Genomic DNA, 20,166 nt, shown 5'->3' on the forward strand with positions numbered 1-20,166 from the left:
CCAAATAAATCTCTGTGTGTAATGCAAATATTTTAGATGATGAATATTTTTGGAAAAATATGTTAACAAAATAATTCTACTCCCATATATGGCTATAGGTAGGCTGACCATATTTAAACTTGAATAAATGACACGTTTAATCAATCCATGTATCATTATTGTTATTCCAAAACAATCAAAACATATCTTAAAACATCAATGGCATATGTATTTCTCATGTGTATCTTTTAAATGTTAAAGATATACACCATAGCTATAGTTCAAGGGACAGTCAAGTCCGAAAAGATGATTCATGATTTGGTGACATTCCTAGATAGCAATCTAGACACATACTAGTTCCTAAAATATAAATACGTTTTTTAGTGATATGCCAAGCTGTCAACTGAGTCCTTGTATTGGCTGCGGTTTTTCAGCTATCTCGGATGCGCCATGTTGCTTAAAACGTCACCTGCCAGGCTGTCCAATGATTCCTTGTATTGACTGACGTTCTTACGTGATCAAGAATGTGCCTTTTATTGGATGGCGTTTTGACGCGATCAAGGATGCGCCTTTTTTTTTGGGCGTTCTTACGTGATCAAGAATGTGCCTTTTATTGGATGGCGTTCTTACGTGATCAAGGAAGCGCCATGTTAAGACGTCACATGCAAAGGTAAAAAAACGTATGATTGGATTACGTAGTCCCGCAATATTTGTTTGTGCACGTTAAACACGTTTGTGACTGCAGCCAATTTTAAAAACCTTGCGAATATGTATTATTTGCATCATGTTACATTGTTGACCCGTAGCTGATAAAGACCACCACATTCTCTTTTGCTGGATGTCTGGTTGAATAAACGAACGAAAGCAAAATGTTTTCATGCATATGATATTTCGAGGCAAGTGCAAATCTCTATAGTCCATGTTGTTTAATATGTTTGTCAACAATATGTTCCTTTTTCATAAAAATGACTGTTGTTTTTAATGTTAAAGATATCTAATTAATAAATATGCGCTATTGTGTTAGAATAAAGTAATCAATATGCATTTAGCTTTATCATATGCTAAATATATGATGCCGACTTCTTCTAAATGTAATTTCGTTGTATATTTTATTAAAGGTTCATTAGATACTCACATTATAAATCAAAACTTTTTATTTTGTCTCTAGTTAGATAGTCCATTGTTTAACAAATACACGTTTCATTTTGCTTCTGTTCAAAGAAAATGTAATTAATTTTCAGACTCCTCGCCCAGCCTCTGAGTTTCATGTGAGTACCATCTCCAGCTTTCTCCTGTTTGTGTAAAGGGTCTTTTCATATGTTAATGATGGGGTATTGTCTTGTTTTACGGTTGTAATGGGGGTTCATCTATATTTTCAATAGAGCTAACCCGATTTTCTTTGAAAGTGTTTGAAGCTGTGTAATATTGATATCAGTATATGTTAATCTTGTTGTTTGTAGTAGTGTCTATTACATACAGTTCTGTTAAAAATATAGTATACTGTCCCTTTAATGCAAATGTTGATTTTTGTATCATGTATGAGTTCCACATTGTTTAATCTTCAAATATATTATTGTTAGCATATTTTCACCCCCCACTCCTAAAAGGACTTTAAACCATATTCATTGTTCAAACAAATGTCTTTCTAAAAAAAAATTAACACAATAATGTCTCTTTAAGAAAATATACTTTATTTAACACGTCAATATAAATCTGATTTCAATATTTAATTTTTGACCAAGTACATGTAGATATACCAACAAGCTTCAAATATGTGTTAGCATATGTAATTTTGTTAAAGGGACAGTTTAGAAAACAAATAATGTTTTGCATTATTCTAAAAGTCAATTTTGTAATATCAATGATATCAAAGGTTTCTCACCAATTAATCATTTGTCTTTGTTTATTTAAATTTGCTAGCTAAACCTATGAGGTTCGTGTGCTCATTTCTTCGAGCTTGAAGAGTGCATGTAATCATTATACAATTTGACCACTAGAGGGCATTTGGATAGCATTTGTATATGTAAAACCTTGTGCTCATACAGCATATTATTTACCATGTATTGATCATTGATATCTAAAAGGTTGTTATGTCAGAACAACAAATAAGTGGTCATTTTTCCTAGTCATAGATACAAGGTTAAGCACATAAGTCACACGTATTTCTCCATGTTTTGTTGTTTCCAACTTGATAATGCGTAATACAGTGTTTTCTTTGTAATCAATAATTTTCTGACTGTCCCTTTAAGCTGTGTTATTGGCATTCAAACAGTAATATGCCATCATGGATAATTGTAATGGTAATTTTGTTTGCGATTCGGGAAACAGTTTGGACATCACATCACAGAAACCAATCAATATCATGAACAAGGATAGGTATGTGATGATGTGGTTTTCACACACTTATAACCCACACTCTGCAAACAATCTTCCTCCATGGACCTGGTCCCATAGAAGTAGATTATATACAGAGTGTGGTCCACAAGTGTATGAAAACCACATCATCACATACCTATCCATTACACATTAAATAAAAAAAACATTAAAGATGAAAATAAATACTTACTTCCTCTTCCTTCCCCTCTTCCCACGGGGCTGAGGCTCTGGGAGGGGCAACTGCCGACTCCGAAGAGTTCTCCTTGGAGATGTTGTGGGAAGAGCCCAGCAGCAGGAGGCCCAGCAGCAAGAGGCCCAGCAGCAGGAGGCCCAGCAGCAGGAGGCGGACCAGGAGGTAGACCAGCATGCGCCTCCCGGAAAACATTGAACATCTCTTGGTGCAGATTAAAGATTCTGTTTTGGCCTTGTTCGATTCTATTGAGTATGTTTATTATTTGGTTTTGTCCTTCAATTATTTGATTTTGTCCATCAAGAATTCGAGTGCGGCCTTCGATATTTTGTATCCGGGAGTTACGCATCTGGTCTATGTAGTCCAGTAGAACCCGCACCTCCGCTATTTCCTCTTGTTGTGCTTGGCGGGGTACCCGTGCACGGCGGGGTGCCCGTGCACGGCGGGGTGCGGGTCCTTGAGGGTCCTCTGGTTCCGCGGGCTCCTCCTCTGCTTCCGGGGCCTCTTCATCAGCTTCCGTGCGCTCTTCGTCACCGGGGGCCTCTTCCCTCCGAAGTGGAAATTCCTCCCCACCACTCTCATCCCGGGGAGATAGATGAGGCTGTGTTTCTTGTGCTGCCTCCTCCCCAGACTCTGTATATTTAAAAAAAAAAAAAAATGTATATATTAGCATATTTGCAAATCAAGCTTTAAATGACTTAGCTTACGATACAATTACAAATGCAGAATCATTAATCCACTTTGAAATCTAACAAACAATCAATACGATTTCCGCTTTTTCAAAACCGTGTTTGTGATATCTCTGGTCAATCTGAATGTTTTCGCGTTTGTTTTCAGTCTGTTTAAATGCACACCTAACCTATAGCCTAGATACTGATGTAACCGCAAAGTAATTGAATGCGTGTAAACAACGTTATAGCATTAATCTGATCCTTAAAGGGACATGAAACCCAATGTTTTATCTTTCATGATTTAGAAGCATACATTTATTATCAACTTTCTAATGTACTTTTCTTATCTAATTAGCTTCATTCTCTGGATATTCTTTGCTGAAAAGCATATCTAAATATGCTTATAATATGCTGATTGTTAGCTGAATATAGCTGCCTCCTGTGATTGTTTCACCGTGTGCATGGCTATTTCTTCATTAAAATATATCTCAAGAATGATTCTAATTAGGTAATATAAGTACATTTGAATGTTTTGTCAAATTGTATTCGCTACCTCAATCATGAAAGTAAAGGTTTGCGTATAGTGTCCCTTGAAATACATTCGTATGTGAATTTATTGTTCAATGAGCTTACCGTCAGATGAGAGTGGCAGGTTCCCGGTATCAATTCCTCCGATACCGACTATTTCCACCTCGGAGATGCTGCGCCGCAACATTTCCTCCCATCGGCAGTACTCTATTTCCAGGGCAGGTCCGCCACTGGTTTCTGCGGCATGTCGGGCCTCCAGGCTTAACTTTTTCTTGAGATCCATCTTACAGTCCCGGTAGCGATGTATTATCGAATCAAGATCTCTGTTCCGGCCACCCACTGCATTGACTGCATTTCTTATCTCATTCCAGAGCCTCCTCTTGTCAGTCGGGGTAGTCTTCTGGTGCTGCAGCCTCCTATACCTGTCCATATAGGCCTCTATGAGGGCCTCCTTCTCCTCCATCGAAAACCTCGCCTCCCTAGTCGCCTTGGCCTTCCCCTGTGACGATGCCCTCTGTTTCCCGGACTGTGAAGCCCTACTCTGTCCGCCACTGGGCCCAGCCACTTGTTCATCTTGAACCAAGTGGCTGGGTCCACCCACCGCTTCCACCCCCGCTTCCTGCCCCCCTTCCTGCCCCCCTTCCTGCCCTGTTCCTCTCCCCCTCCCTCTCCTCCCCCCTCTACCTCTCCCCTGCCTGGCCTCCATCTGTTCCCTAAACTAAACCCCAAATAATCAAACAAAAAGTGAGTGTGATGAAATGAAAGGGGGTCAAAATAAAGAACTAAAAAGACAAAAAAAGTGCTGAAAGTGTGAGAGGGATGTAAAAAAACAAAGAGGGTAAGGAGTATTTAAATAAACCAAAAGAAGAAGAAGACTAAAAGGAGGATATGTAAACTAAATGTAACTAGGGGATGGGTATGGGGTATGGGATAAGAGTAAATGGGATGAAAGGGAATGGGACTACAGGGAATGGGGTATGGAGTGTAGTATGAGGGGGTAGGGGGTATGGAGTGTATGTAGTGTTATTGATAAGTGTATGTATGTATTGAATGTGTTTGCGTGTAAATGTGTTACATGTACAGAAAAATCACTCGCTCGCTAACTCACACTACTACTAATTCTCACTAACACACTACTACTAATTCTCACTAACAAACACTCCCACTAACTCTCACTAACTACCACTAACTTACGCTCCCACTAACAACTCTCACTAACAACTCCCACTCCCACTAACTAACTCACGCTCCCACTAACAGACTCTCTCCCACTCCCACTAACTCCCACTAACTCACTCACGATAACACTAACAACTGACTCTCTCACGCTAACACTAACTCACTCACAATAATGCACCAACTCTCTAATCTTAAACCTCCAATCTCCAAAGACCCACCAGCAACACAGTCAAAGAAGCCCTGCTTGTGTGGTGCTTATATACCCTGTGTAAATGTTTAATGATGTACCAATTTCCGTTGTAAATTGTGTTCAGGTGTGCTTTATTAGCAATTAATATTAGTGCAATGTGTATTAGTTGTGTGAATTTGCGCATGCTCATTTGGAGTTAGTATTTGTGGAATTTGTAGAATGCGATGATGTCATAGTGGTCGTTTTCTCTAACATTGTCCAATAGTATTCTTTTTAAATGTGAATTTGCGATGGTGTGTTATTAGTGAAGTGTTGTATATGTATGTTTGCCCTAATATATAGTGATATTGAATGCGATTATTTTTCTAGTGTATGTATATATTTTTTATTCCTTGTTGTTATTTTGCGAATTTCCGCATCTTAAAGTATATGCGTATTCCCCGTATTAAATTTTATTTCAAATCCCCCCGCTTGTGAATGTGTAATGCTTGTGTGCTTTGTTGATTGATTGTTGTTGTGACATTTGCGGCGTGTTATTGTTGTGCATGATGTGGTATGCGTCATATGACCGAGCTGTGCGTATTCTTGCGAGATCGAGTGTTAGGTGAAAAAAGCTATTTTTTTGCTTTCCCATTGATCTCTATGGGAGACTGTCTTACGCGGGCAGTATTACGCGTGTGACATACACGCGTTAGGAGCATCGTTAGATGGTCTGTTTTGAACTCTAAATACGGGAGTCAAACAATGCCGTGCGTTAGACATAAAACACGCGTGGCGTTAGCAACCCATCTACCGCCGAACTCCAAATCTAGCCGTAAGGGTTTATTTTACAGGTAAGTATTTAGTTTTAAATTGGAATAATTTATTTAATGATAGTGTAGTGTTAGGTGTAATTGTAACTTAGGTTAGTTTTTATTTTACAGGTAATTTTGTATTTATTTTAACTAGGTAGTTATTAAATAGTTAATAACTATTTAATAGCTATTGTACATAGTTAACATAAATACAAAGTTGCCTGTAAAATAAAAATAAATCCTAAAATAGCTACAATGTAATTATTAATTATATTGTAGCTATATTAAGGTTTATTTTATAGGTAAGTATTTAGTTTTAAATAGGATTAATTTAGTTAATAAGAGTAATATTATTTAGATTTATTTAATTAATATTTAAGTTAGGGGGGTGTTAGGGTTAGTGTTAGACTTAGGTTTAGGGGTTAATAATTTTATTATAGTGGCGGCGGTATAGGGGGGCAGGATAGGGGTTAATAGGTATTATGTAGGTGGCGGCGGGGTCCGGGAGTGGCGGTTTAGGGGTTAACATATTTATTATAGTTGTGGCGGGGTCTAGGAGCGGCGGTTTAGGGGTTAATAACTTTATTTAATTGCGGGGGGCTCCGGGGGCGCCGGTATAGGGGGTAGAACAGTATAGTATAGTGTGAGTGCTTAGTGACAGGGGTATCAATAAAGCTGTAAAAAAACCGAAGAGCAACGAGATTGATGATTGATAACTATCACAGTCCGCTGCTCATCGCCCCGTACTTGGTGCGCAGCTTTTTGACAGATTTATTGATAACTTTGGCGAGCGTATTCAGGTCCGCGGCGGAGATGTGAGGCGAGCTTAGGCGAGCGTATTGGGGCCGGCGAAGGCAGGTACGTACGGAGCTTCATAACTAGAGGCCCATGTCAGCATTCCAAGACTTAAGCCATAAAGCTCTTCTAGCTAAAATAGCTAAAGACATAGATTTAACATCAATCTTAATAACATCAAATATATCATCACAAATTAAATGATTAGCATGTTGAAGCAGAAGAACAATGCTAGCCAAATCAGGATCCTCTACCTGAAGAGCTAAACTTTCCAACCAAAAAGTTGAAGCAGCAGTTACATCAGCCATAGAAATGGCAGATCTAAGAATATAGCCGGAATGTAAATAGACTTTTCTGAGATAAGATTCAATCTTCCTGTTTAAAGGATCCTTAAAAGAAGTACTATCTTCAATAGGGATAGTAGTACGTCTGGCAAGAGTGGAAATAGCCCCATCAACTTTAGGGACTTTTCCCCAAAACTCTAAATTAGCTACAGGTAAAGGATGCAACTTTTTAAACCTAGAAGAAGGGTTAAAAGAAGAACCAGGCTAAGACCACTCTTTAGTGATCATATCAGAGACGGCATCTGGAATAGAAAAAACTCAAGAGCAACCTGTTTAAAAACAGAATTTAACCGTTTACTGGCTTTGTTATCAAGAGGACTAGACTCTTCAATACCCAAAGTAACCAAAACTTCCTTCAACAAAGAACGAATATATTCAATCTTAAACATATAGGAAGATTTATCAATTTCAAAGACTGATTCAGGATCCTCTGAACCAGAGAGATCCTCATCAGCAGAGGATACTTCAGTCAATACAAATTTCATCAGAATTAAGAGAAGTTTTAAAAGACCTTTTGCGTTTATTTGAAGGCGGAATAGCATACATAGCCTTTTCTATAGCTGCAGCAATATAATTCTTTATATCTGCAGGAATATCAGGTACATTAGATGTTGAAGGAACAACAGACAATGTATTTGTACTAATAGAAACATTATCAGCATTTAACAGCTTGTCATGACAGATGCCACATATTTGAGCTGAAGAAATAACATCAGCTTATTACAACAAACACACTTAGCTTTGGTAGAACTGTGTTCAGGCACCATAGTTTCTACAGCAACATCAGAGGCAGGATCAGACTGAGACATCTTGTAAAATGTAAAAAGATAAAAATAACATTTAAACAAAATATCCAATTTCCTCATATAGCAGTTTCAGGAATGGGAAAAAATGCTTATGCTAAAGTATATGCAAAAAAGTAAGCATCTTAGCTCTTTAAGATATAAAGAGAATCAGCAACATTAAAGGAAGAGGGGTAATATACAAATACATTTTTGGCGCCAAGTATGACGCATGACGCAAAAGGAAGTGAAAAATCTTTTGGCACCAAAGCTAACACCAGGAAATGACGAAACTTGCATCATTAAAAGGGCGACTTCGTGGCAAAAGAAGTAACGTCAACAAAGATGCAGGAAATGACAAGACTTGCGTCACCATAGACGCAACTTCGCACCAAAAAAAAAATTGCGCCACGAATGACGCAATAAAAAATTTAATTTTGCATCCTCGCAAGTCTAGTTTGCCCGCGAAAATTTGGTAAACAAAGTCAAATTAGAAGAACTGGAACCCCAGGTAAGAAAAATAATCTTCCCAAACATAATTTTCATACTGAAACTGATGGACTGCAAAAAAGGGAAATATACATAGACCTGACTCATGGCAAATATAAGCAAACACATATATTTAAAACTTTACAATATAATATAAAGCGCTAAACATAGCTGAAAGTGTCTTAAAAAAATGATACATATTTACCAGAAGACACCCATCCACATATAGCAGACAGCCAAACCAGTACTGAAAAATATCAGCAGAGGTAATGGTATAAGAGTATATTGTCAGTCTGAGAAGGGAGGCAGGGAATGAAATCCCACGACCGATAACAGAGAACCTTTGAAAGGATTTCCCATGAGTAAAACCATAAAAATCAACAGGCAATACTCCCTTCACATCCCTCTGACAAACACTGTACTCTGAGAGGAATTGGGCTTCAGAATGCTTAGAAGCGCTTATCACAGAAGAAATCAAGCATGACTGGCTTCACCACCTCCATAGGAGTCAAAGTTTGTAAAACTAAGGTATGAGTGTGGTGGGAGGTGCATTTCTAGGCATTTTGAGGTTTGGGAAACTTTGCCCCCTCCTGGTAGGAATGTATATCCCATATGTCACTAGCTCATGGACTCTTGCCACTTACATGAAAGAAATATATATATATATATATATATATATATATATATATATATATATATATACAGTATATATATATCTACATTATAGCCCTTTCCATTCAAACACCTTGTCATATACCTTTTAACCAATGTATATAACGTTAAATTATTTTTATATGCATTTTTATTAGTGTATATATTAGTGTAAGTTTATTTGAATGTATTTATGTTGTGATTGGTGCACATTTATATTGAGCCCTCACCGTTTACGCTAGGCCTTCAGTTGCACTAACCAATGAGTGCAAATTAATATTGCCCATGGTGGTGCGCGTTTACTTTCAACTTGCAATACGCACGCAAGTTATCGCAGGCACAATATTGCTTATAATCTAGCCCTTTGTCAGCTGATAAAATCTGCCATCATCCATTGCTTACCATATTGTGCTTTTCAGTTTGTCTGGACCATTTTGTTGATACAGAATCTACCATCTTCTTGGCGGATGATGTGCCCCCTGGAGTGAAATGTAGATAGCAGTGGTATAGCTGAGGTTGGTGTAATGGTTTCTCCTCTCTTGGACTCAGTAACATGGATCTGCGAATCCCTGATGGAATGTTTACAGGCTGCTGAGATGAGCAGTTAACACTTCTTTGCTGTATACTCATCATCTGGAGAAACACAACCAGACAATCTCTAAATGGTCTAAGATGTTCCAGTAGACCTGGTGCTCTGAATAATCCCAGCATTGGTTTCAGCACCTCTTTGAGTTGAAAACCATTTTGTTTTTCAAGATTCATGAAGAACTGGGCAGGAAATGAATATATTGCAGAAGAAAGTGACCTCAGCAGCTACAAATAAACCTAGCAAAGGTGGCGCATGACAGCTGACAGTCCCCTTACGTTCCAGTTCCTCCTTATCTGATGCTGGTCCCCTGTGGAATATTTAAAGGGACAGTACACTGTAAAATAGTTTTTCCCTTAATGTGTTTCTAATTACTTTTTTTTACCCGCAGAGTATAAAATGTATGAGATTTGCTTTTTTAAGGTTTATTTGTGTATATGAATTAGCAGATTTTAGCAGATTTTGTGCTTTGAAGCCACAACCTACGAAAATGAGTTGAGCTTGTAGGTATAATCAGATCTCATTACTTTATCACATTGTATACATATACATGCTTCTTTATCTTATATCTGTAGGCATTATCAGATCGCATTACTTTATCACATTGTGTACATATACCTGCTTCTTTATCTTATATCTGTAGGTATAATCAGATCTCATTACTTTATCACATTGTGTACATATACATGTGTTTTATCTTATATCTGTAGGTATAATCAGATCTCATTACTGTATCACACTGTGTACATATACATGTGTCTGTATCTTATATCTGTAGGCAGGGCCGCCACTAGAAATTTTTGGGCCCCTGACTTAACCATTGATCAGGGCCCCCTCCTTTGACATGTGCAATTTTTGACCAAGTGACTAAAACGTATATGCACTTTATTCTTAAGTGTCTATTTAAACTTGGAAATGTTGTAAAGGTAGTAACATACACTGAAACACACTCACACATAAGAATTCACATATAGACACTCTAGCAAACACGCAAAGAAACTCAGACACAGACACTTAGCACTTGTTTACATTGACCTGACAAGTAATGAGGTAAACTACAGTTTTGTAAAAAAAAAAAAAAGGAGGTTTAGAAAACAAAATATGGACTTCTGATTATCTTTTAGTAAAGGAAGATACCAAGTAAATGATGACAACAGCATGCAGTGGCTGAAAGGAAGGGCCTTGAACTGCCTAAACAATAATTTAAAGGTTAAATGGTAGATTGGTGACTTCCGGAAAGGTCTCATTAGTCTCAAAGTCTGTAGAAAGATGTGAATAATCAGTAGTAAGATCAAAATGTCCTAAAAATGGACAATGGACACACACACACAATCAAACTTGCACATACACCCAAGGAAACACCAACAGAGACAGCCTCAGAAAACACACAAAGACATACACACACACACACACACACAGAGACACCCACAAAAAACACAGAAAGACATACATACACACCCTCACTGAGACATCCACAGAAAACACACAAAGACATACACACACCCTCACAGAGACACCCACAGAAAATACACACCCTCACAGAGACATCCACAGAAAACACAGACATACATACACACACACCCTCACAGAGACATCCACAGAAAACACAGACATACACACCCACCCTCACAGAGGCATCCAGAGAAAATACACATGCCCACCCTCACAGAGACACCCATAGAAAAAGCTCAAAGACATATGCACACACCCTCACAGACATCCACAGAAAATGCACAAAGACATACACACCCACCCTCACAGAGATACCAACAGAAAAAAAAATACATACACTCATAGAGACACAAACAAAAGCACAAAGACATAAACACAGACACCCACAGAAACACTCAGAGGAGGAAACATTTATGCACCTTGCATTCCCTTAATCAACAGTGTGTGACATGCATGATAAAAAAATGCAGAAATTAAGAGATCACTTTTTAAAGAATCATATTTGCAAATGTGCAAACAAAAATAATTCTGTGAATTCAAAATTGTACATTAATGATCTGGGTAGATGGCTAGATGAAGAAAATTATTTTTAAAAGGTTGACATATGTTTGTTTGATATTTTCTCCATTGTGTACAAATGGTCCCATCTGTCAGCTGTACTTGTGGATTTTGAAAATGCTGTACTCTATATGGTCTTGGTGGAACCATAAGCTGTGGCCATTAGATCTGGTTAAATGCAGGATTTAAGATTGTTGGTAAGTTTTAAGTTAACCTGTCTCATTTCCAACACTGAGCAATCTTAGTCTGAGAGTATAACATGTTATGCAGATGTAAAAATCTTAGATAAAATGCCTCCTTGTATCTGGAAAGTCCTTGCATAAAGGGGCAGTAAACTGGAATGTAATATATATCATTTGTGTATTGAGGAGGAAACATTTCTGCATGGTTTTAAATATAGAATTTCTACAGCATTGTCAAATAATCATAAATACATTGCTGCTAAAACAAAGTATTTTTATGGACCCCTGGCCCCACCATACAACTACTACCACACTGAAGTTACAATCTTAAATTGCACAAAGAAATAAAAAACATTTGCTATGTAATTCCTACCTCCTCTGCAAATGAAAGTGATTAGCCATCTGACTCAGGCACACACTCTACAAACAAAGTGCCAAGTCTGTCTCACAATGTGCATAGTGGTTTAGTGGACACTCAGAAATCCTCTCAAATGCTAATACTTTACTCCTTGTAATAACATTTCCCATGCTCAATTAGCACTCTGCTGTAGTACCCACTGGTGGCTGCCAAAATTTTTAAAAATTTTTTTTTTTTTTAGTTCTTGCCTCATGGGGCCCCCCTAGCCCATTGGGCCCCTGACAGGAGTCACCCCTGTCACCCCCTGATGGCGGCCCTGTCTGTAGGTATAATCAGATCTCATTACTGTATCACATTGTGTACATATACATGCTTCTTTATCTTATATCTGTAGGTATAATCAGATCTCATTACTTTATCACACTGTGTACATATACATGTGTCTGTATCTTATATATGTAGGTATAATCAGATCTGATTACTGTATCACATTGTGTACATCTACATGTGTCTTTATCTTATATCTGTAGGTATAATAAGATCTCATTACTTTATCACACTGTGTACATATACATGTGTCTGTATCTTATATCTGTAGGCATAATCAGATCTCATTACTTTATCACTCTGTGTACATATACATGTGTCTGTATCTTATATCTGTAGGTATAATCAGATCTCATTACTGTATCACATTGTGTACATATACATGTGTATTTATCTTATATCTGTAGGTATAATCAGATCTCATTACTTTATCACACTGTGTACATATACATGTGTCTTTATCTTATATATGTAGGCATAATCAGATCTCATTACTTTATTACATTGTGTACATATACATGTGTCTATATCTTATATCTGTAGGCATAATCAGATCTCATTACTTTATCACACTGTGTACATATACATGTGTCTGTATCTTATATCTGTAGGCATAATCAGATCTCATTACTTTATGACATTGTGTACATATACATGTGTCTTTATCCTATATTTGTAGGTATAATCAGATCTCATTACTATATCACACTGTGTACATATACATGTGTCTTTATCTTATATCTGTAGGTATAATCAGATCTCAAGTACTTTATCACATTGTGTACATATACATGTGTCTTTATCTTATATCTGTAGGTATAATCAGATCTCATTAATGTATCACACTGTGTACATATACATGTGTCTCTAACTTATATCTGTAGGTATAATCAGTTCTCATTACTGTATCACATTGTGTACATATACCTGCTTCTTTATCTTATATCTGTAGGTATAATCAGATCTCATTACTTTATCACATTGTGTACATATACATGTGTCTTTATCCTATATCTGTAGGTATAATCAGATCTCATTACTATATCACACTGTGTACATATACATGTGTCTGTATCTTATATCTGTAGGTATAATTCGATATCATTACTTGATGTCATTACTATATCACACTGTGTACATATACATGTCTTTATCTTATATCTGTAGGCATAATCAGATATCATTACTTTATCACATTGTGTCCATATTCATGTCTTTATCTTATATTTGTAGGTATAATCAGATTTCTACTTTACTTTATCACATTGTGTACATATACCTGCTTCTTTATCTTATATCTGTCCGTAAACCAAAGACCAATACTTGGAGAGAACAATGGAAAATTAACATTTTACTACCTTATCTCTTCTATACCCCATTGGGAGTGTAATTTCTTTTGTTGGCTGTGTTTACACAGCTTATTTATAGCTTGGACCTAAGGCCAGAAACTTTCAGAATAGGTGGGGATACCACAGGCTAAATCAACTATTTCAAATGCTGATATAAGAGTAAAGGAAACACTTGTGACCAATTTAATACACTCCAGCAGGTAAAGTAGATCATTGGGAACAAACTAAAGGAGATTACATTTTTTAGTAAACTGTCACTTTAATAAGTAGGATCTTCCTTCTTTCTGCAAACTGAAATCAATCTTCATGTGTGATCTTATATTCATTTCAATTTATCTATGATCAGTACATCTTTCCAGTTGCAGAACCTTGCACAATGTACTTTCTATTTTTTTTTATCATTCCCTAGGTTTGCATTGGCTGCAGTCACTGGCCTAGATTCAGCGACACCTGTTTGGGAAAGTTATGTCTCGCTGAAAAAGTTCAGCATAGAACTAGAAAGCTTCAGAAACGTCCCTGCAAAACATTTTTTTGTAACTGTTAAATGTTGTCTGTTTAGATCTGGTCACGTGATCTTACTGGATAGAGCAAAAGGTGTCAGTGATCTCGCAGAAGAGGGGGCGTCTAGAGGTGCAGTTCCCAATTCTTGTTCAACACTGTGAGAAGTTAAAGGACCTTAAATACAGTAGAAATGCAGCAAGTACATAAGAAAAAAAGACAATGAAATAACACTGAATATTAAATAAGCAGTAGATTTTTTTCTGAAATTTTTCAATTCTTCAGTTTTCCAGCTCCCTGTATCATGTGACAACTATTAGCCAATCACAGACTAAAATACACTGTGAACTCCTGCACATGCTCAGTAGGAGCTGGGGCCTCAGGGAGTGTGCATATAACTGTATCATGTGACAACCATTAGCCAATCACAGACTCAAATACACTGTGAACTCCTGCACATGCTCAGCAGGAGCTGGGTCCTCAGGGAGTGTGCATATAACTGTATCATGTAACAGCCATCAGTCAATCACAGACTCATATACACTGTGAACTCCTGCACATGCTCAGTAGGAGCTGGGGCCTCAGGAGATGTGCATATAACTGTATCATGTGACAGCCATCAGCCAATCACAGACTCATACACCTTGAACTCCTGCACATGCTCAGTAGGAGCTAGTGCCTTTAGGAAGTGTGCATATAACTGTATCATGTGACAGCCATCAGCCAATCATAGACTCATAAGTATACTGTCGGTATATACCAGGTTTACAATATCATTTATTAATATCTTAGCAGTTGCCAACCAATAAAATGTATATACGTAACAATATATTTATTAAAATTAATATTTATTCCTTGTTCATTGATTAGTTAGCTTCATAGACACATCCTATATAATAAAAGGCCAAGTGTGTTTGTCCAAAGCTGTCATGCGCAGTAGAGACAGCACGAGGACAAACACACCTGGCATTTGAGTCCCTAGCTGATCTGCGGCAGAAGTGGGCATGGCCGGGTGTGAGCGGGGGCCTGTGCGACGTGACGGGGGCCTGGTCGGGCCCGAATGGCCGTGAAGGGGGCGTGGACGGGTGCAGCCGCACGATAGAGGGGAGAGAGATAGAGAGGGGAGGGAGGGAGATAGAGAAGGGAGAGAGATAGAGAGGGGGAGAGATAGAGAAAGAGAGCGCAAAAGAGAGGGGGGAAGAGCGCAAAAGAGAGGGGGGAGAGAGCTCAAAAGAGAGGGGTGGAGAGAGCTCAAAAGAGAGGGGTGGAGAGAGCGCAAAAGAGAGGGGTGGAGAGAGAGCGCAAAAGAGAGGGGTGGAGAGAGAGAGCGCAAAAGAGAGGGGGAGAGAGAGCGCAAAAGAGAGGGGAGAGAGAGCACAAAAGAGAGGAGGAGAGAGCGCAAAAGAGAGGGGGAGAGAGAGCACAAAAGAGAGGAGAGAGGGGGGGAGAGAGCGCAGAGGGGGGAGAGACAGCGCAAAAGAGAGGGGGGGAGAGCACAAAAGAGAGGGGGAGAGAGAGAGCACAGAGGGGGGAGAGCGCAAAAGAGAGGGGGGAGAGAGAGCGCAAAAGAGAGGGGGAGAGAGAGAGCGCAAAAGAGAGGGGGGAGAGAGAGCGCAAAAGAGAGAGGAGAGTGAGGGGGGAGAGAGAGCACAAAAGAGATGGGGGAGAGAGAGAGCTCAAAAGAGAGGGGAGCGCAAAAGAGAGGGGGGAGAGGGAGAGCGCAAAAGAGAGGGGGGGAGAGAGAGAGCTGAAAAGAGAGGGGGAGAGAGAAAGCTCAAAAGAGAGGGGGAGAGAGATAGCAAAAGAGAGGGGAGAGAGCGCAAGGGGTGGGACCGCTGTACTGCAAAAAATGCCCCGTGTGAACAGGCTTTAGGACTAGTTGAATTATATTTATGTAGAAACTAGATTGTGAATCAATTATACATGCTTATTCTGTTACAACAGTTTATAAAAAATATCTCTCTAAATTAACCTTACTCACAATGAATCGCATTAAAAATACCACAATAAAATACCAGAATATGGACAGCTAAACAGTGCTTAAACTATACAACAAGATACTTCACACAAATATTACTGGATCTCGATAGATTTAAGATAACTTTCAGACAAATATAGTTAAACTATTTAGCCCACAATTTGTTCTATATAACTTCAATTAAAAACATCAGAAATTGTATATATTATTAATGCAAACAGCCAATTTATATGCCAATTAATCTGAGCTGAAATAACCTCTTATTCAGCCACCATAAAATAGATTCTAAAATATATATATAGCAATAACTGTAATTAACTTATTATATTAAAATACCAAAATTATTTCTAAACATTAATATTTAATACTAGTATACTTACTACCCTTGGTCTAAGTAATATTAAATATAAGAATACATTTTCCTTTTAAATCATAACTATGATATAACTATAATTTTAGATTACCTTGATTTAAAACATTACAAATATAGAACAACCGCATACATCACCAAATAACCGGCGTGGGAATTCAGCTTCTGGAGTTTCTTGTAGGTCATATAAGAAAGTTTTATCCAATATTGCAAGGATACAGGCCTCAAAATTGTTATCTTTCTATTATAAGAAAGTGTCCCCAAATTTATAGAGAGGTACTTATCACAAATCTATGTGTTTCTCTCAAAAAGATATGTTTCTTTGAGTCTGTTCCTTTGTTTAGTGCGTGGGGGTTCTTATTCAAGATAAACCCCCTCCTTCTTTTCTTTAATCATTCCCACAATAATTTCATAAGCCCTCAGAGCTGAACATATCATTGGTTATTTGGGTAATGCCTCCCTGAGCACCCAAATACCTTTTGGTTGTAATACCATTTTTGAACTATTAGTGGCAGCAGACAACCAGAAATGCAGTCTTATCAATATTGCTAACAGTCTAGTATATAACCTTTAAAATGTTTATTAAATATACTTTAATTTCCAGTATCAGCAAACAATGTGTACAATATGTATGGAACCATATAATACTATTTACCCTGAGTATTTTCATACTAAACATGAGTATATTACTTATAATATATTAGAAGATGCATTTAAAAGTTACATTTCTATTGTTATTGTGACACCGCACTGCTCTAGCTGTTGCTAGGGGCGCGGCGTCTCCTTCCCTGCTCGTTGTTAGGGGCAGTGTCGGCTCCATATGCGTGCGGCGTGACGTCATCGCGTCGGAGCTCAGTGGCGCGAATCTGCACCTATTTAAATGTTGTAGAACGATATGTTACTGTCCAAGAATAGGTGTTACTTTGTGTGCTCCTGGGTGTGACAGATTGTTCTTTCTTGTGCCTCATATCGTTACTGAACCTGCCTGCCTGACTACTCTACCTGCCTTAACCCTTACACTGCTGGACTGCTTTACTGTTGCCATACCCTGCCTGCCTGACCATTATAGTGGTTTATCCTTGGACTGCTTTGCTGTTGCCAGACCCTGACTGCCTGACCATTCTAGTGGTTCATCGTTGGAATGCTCTGCTGTTGCCGCTGGGGACTGTCCTGCCTGTGGTGAGTGCCACCTTCATCATCTCATTAACTTTCTCTGCTCTGGGATATTCCCTATCATTCGGGCTCAACGCCGGGATAACAAGACTACTGGCCGAGTTTGGTCTGATAGAGGATCCCACGAGCATTACAGTTATCCCATAGTAATATAAATATAGTATGCTTGTGGATATCATTTTAATATCCAGTGTCTGGATTTATGTTTTTGAACAATATTCATAGGACATCTTGTTGGTTTATTACATGTCTGAAAAATAAAGAGACAGATGTTGTTATTTTGAAATAAGTCAAACATTTATAAATTTACTAATGCAGCTAGTATTCAATTCACTTCATATTTAATATTATACAGACAGACAATCTCATATCCATTTATTTGTACCTATTATTTGGACAATCTGAGGCACATATTGAATATTTGAAAATTACACAATTTCATTTTATATAAAGTTCTAATTTCCCCTTTTAAAATCAAGATTTGCATTCTTATGTGGTTTCAGGGTTAAGATGTTTCTCTGTTTTCTCTTGCTATTTTCCATTGAGACGTTACATCTGAGCTTCGTATATTTGAACTCAGTATGGGACAATTTAACACCTAGCATATATTCGGGCTTCAAAGGATTACTTCAGACTGAGTGACTACTGTTCACATGGGAAAAAACACACAGTAGAGAGGAGCTCTGACTGAAAAGACTACAGCTTAAGCACTCAAAGGGTTAATATAGAGTAAATTTATCAGTAGTGTAAAGACTCTATTGTGTGAGGCAAATCAGAGTGTCTGATTAGTTAAGTGAGCATGCGTGTTCTACGTTAAAACATAACTTTTATTCTTATCAAAACTAAATATAAAATGCTGGATAGTTACCTTAAAAACACACTCAGATGCTGAGAACTAGTGAAATAACCTGATCACAGTGGGTTAAATATAATTATGTAGAAAATATATTTGCAAATAGTCTGCTTTAGCTTTATTGTATCAAATCACTTCATATTATTACAGTCTCATAACAAAAAAGCTTTAATCAGATAGTTGGTCATGGATAAAAAGATACTTAATTTTTATTATTATCTGTATTAATTATAAACCATCTATGCAGAATACTACATAGCACCTACTCTATGTAATATAGATCTGAATGGAAATAGCGCCCACATATACTAAATATTGATAAGGAGTTCAATGAAATATAGAGTATCAATACACATATTTGTATAGTAGTGCCGTTGATACCCCCCTTTTTTCAAAACTACTGTTCACATGGGGTCTGTAACTATATTACACATCTTGGGCAGGAAATCTATATATGGGCGTTCAAACTTGAGAGTGTCATTCTAAGATTTTACAGATATCCTTTGTTCTCAGATGTTCTGTAATCAGGAAAAAGGGGGGTTGGTCTGTTGTGGTTATAGCCCACACAACTCATGTCAAGGGAGACATTAGCTGACATAAAATATCAAAATGTATTTGATACATATGTAGTTTATTTAATGCTATTCACAGGTACCCTGACAATACACTGTAAACTCCTGCACATGCTCAGTAGGAGCTAGTGCTTCAGGAAGTGTGGCTATAAAAGACTTGCGTAATTTGATAATGCACATAAATTAGAAAATCTTTTAAAAAAATGCTGCTCTTTCTGAATTGTGAAAGTTTATTTTGACTCTATTGTTACTTGAACTCTTGTGAAGAAGACTTATTGCTTGCAATGAAGTTACATGTGCTGCTTTGAGGAGACATCTTCATAAATTCTGCATTTTTGGAGCTGTGAAATAGTTTTATTGAAGTTTGTCCATTGTCAGCACTATGGCATTTGTATCCTGTGTACCCTTTAGATGTTTTATAATAATACGATTTGTTCGCCCTTATTGTCAGCATTCCGGACTCTACATAAAGATTGTTATCTGGTATTTAGCATTTTTATGGGACCGGTTTATCCTTACAGATGACAGATGCAAGCGTGAGCGGTAGGTAAGTAATGCTGTCAGGTTTACAAATAAAGGTGTTTTAAATCTCATTGCAAAAACTGAAACGTGGTATAATTAAGGTGTTGATGAGTTAGACACTAAAGAGACCATATTGATATATTCTATACTATTTTGTAGTATTTAGATACTAGCTGCACAGAATAATTCAATTAGCTTTAAAGGGACGTGGAAGTAACAATGAAATGTTCATATTTCAGATAAAGCAGCACTTTTAAAGGGACAGTTTACTGTAAAATCGGTTTCCCATTGATCTGTGCTTGTTATACCAGCTGCAGATTTTAAAATTGATAGGAATTTGCTCTTTGATGTAATTTTTTTGTATGTGAAATAGCTGTCTCTGCTAACTGAAACCACAACCTAATAAAATGGGCTGAACTT

Source organism: Bombina bombina, chromosome 7 (assembly GCF_027579735.1).
Source record: "Bombina bombina isolate aBomBom1 chromosome 7, aBomBom1.pri, whole genome shotgun sequence".
Lineage (NCBI taxonomy): Eukaryota > Metazoa > Chordata > Amphibia > Anura > Bombinatoridae > Bombina > Bombina bombina.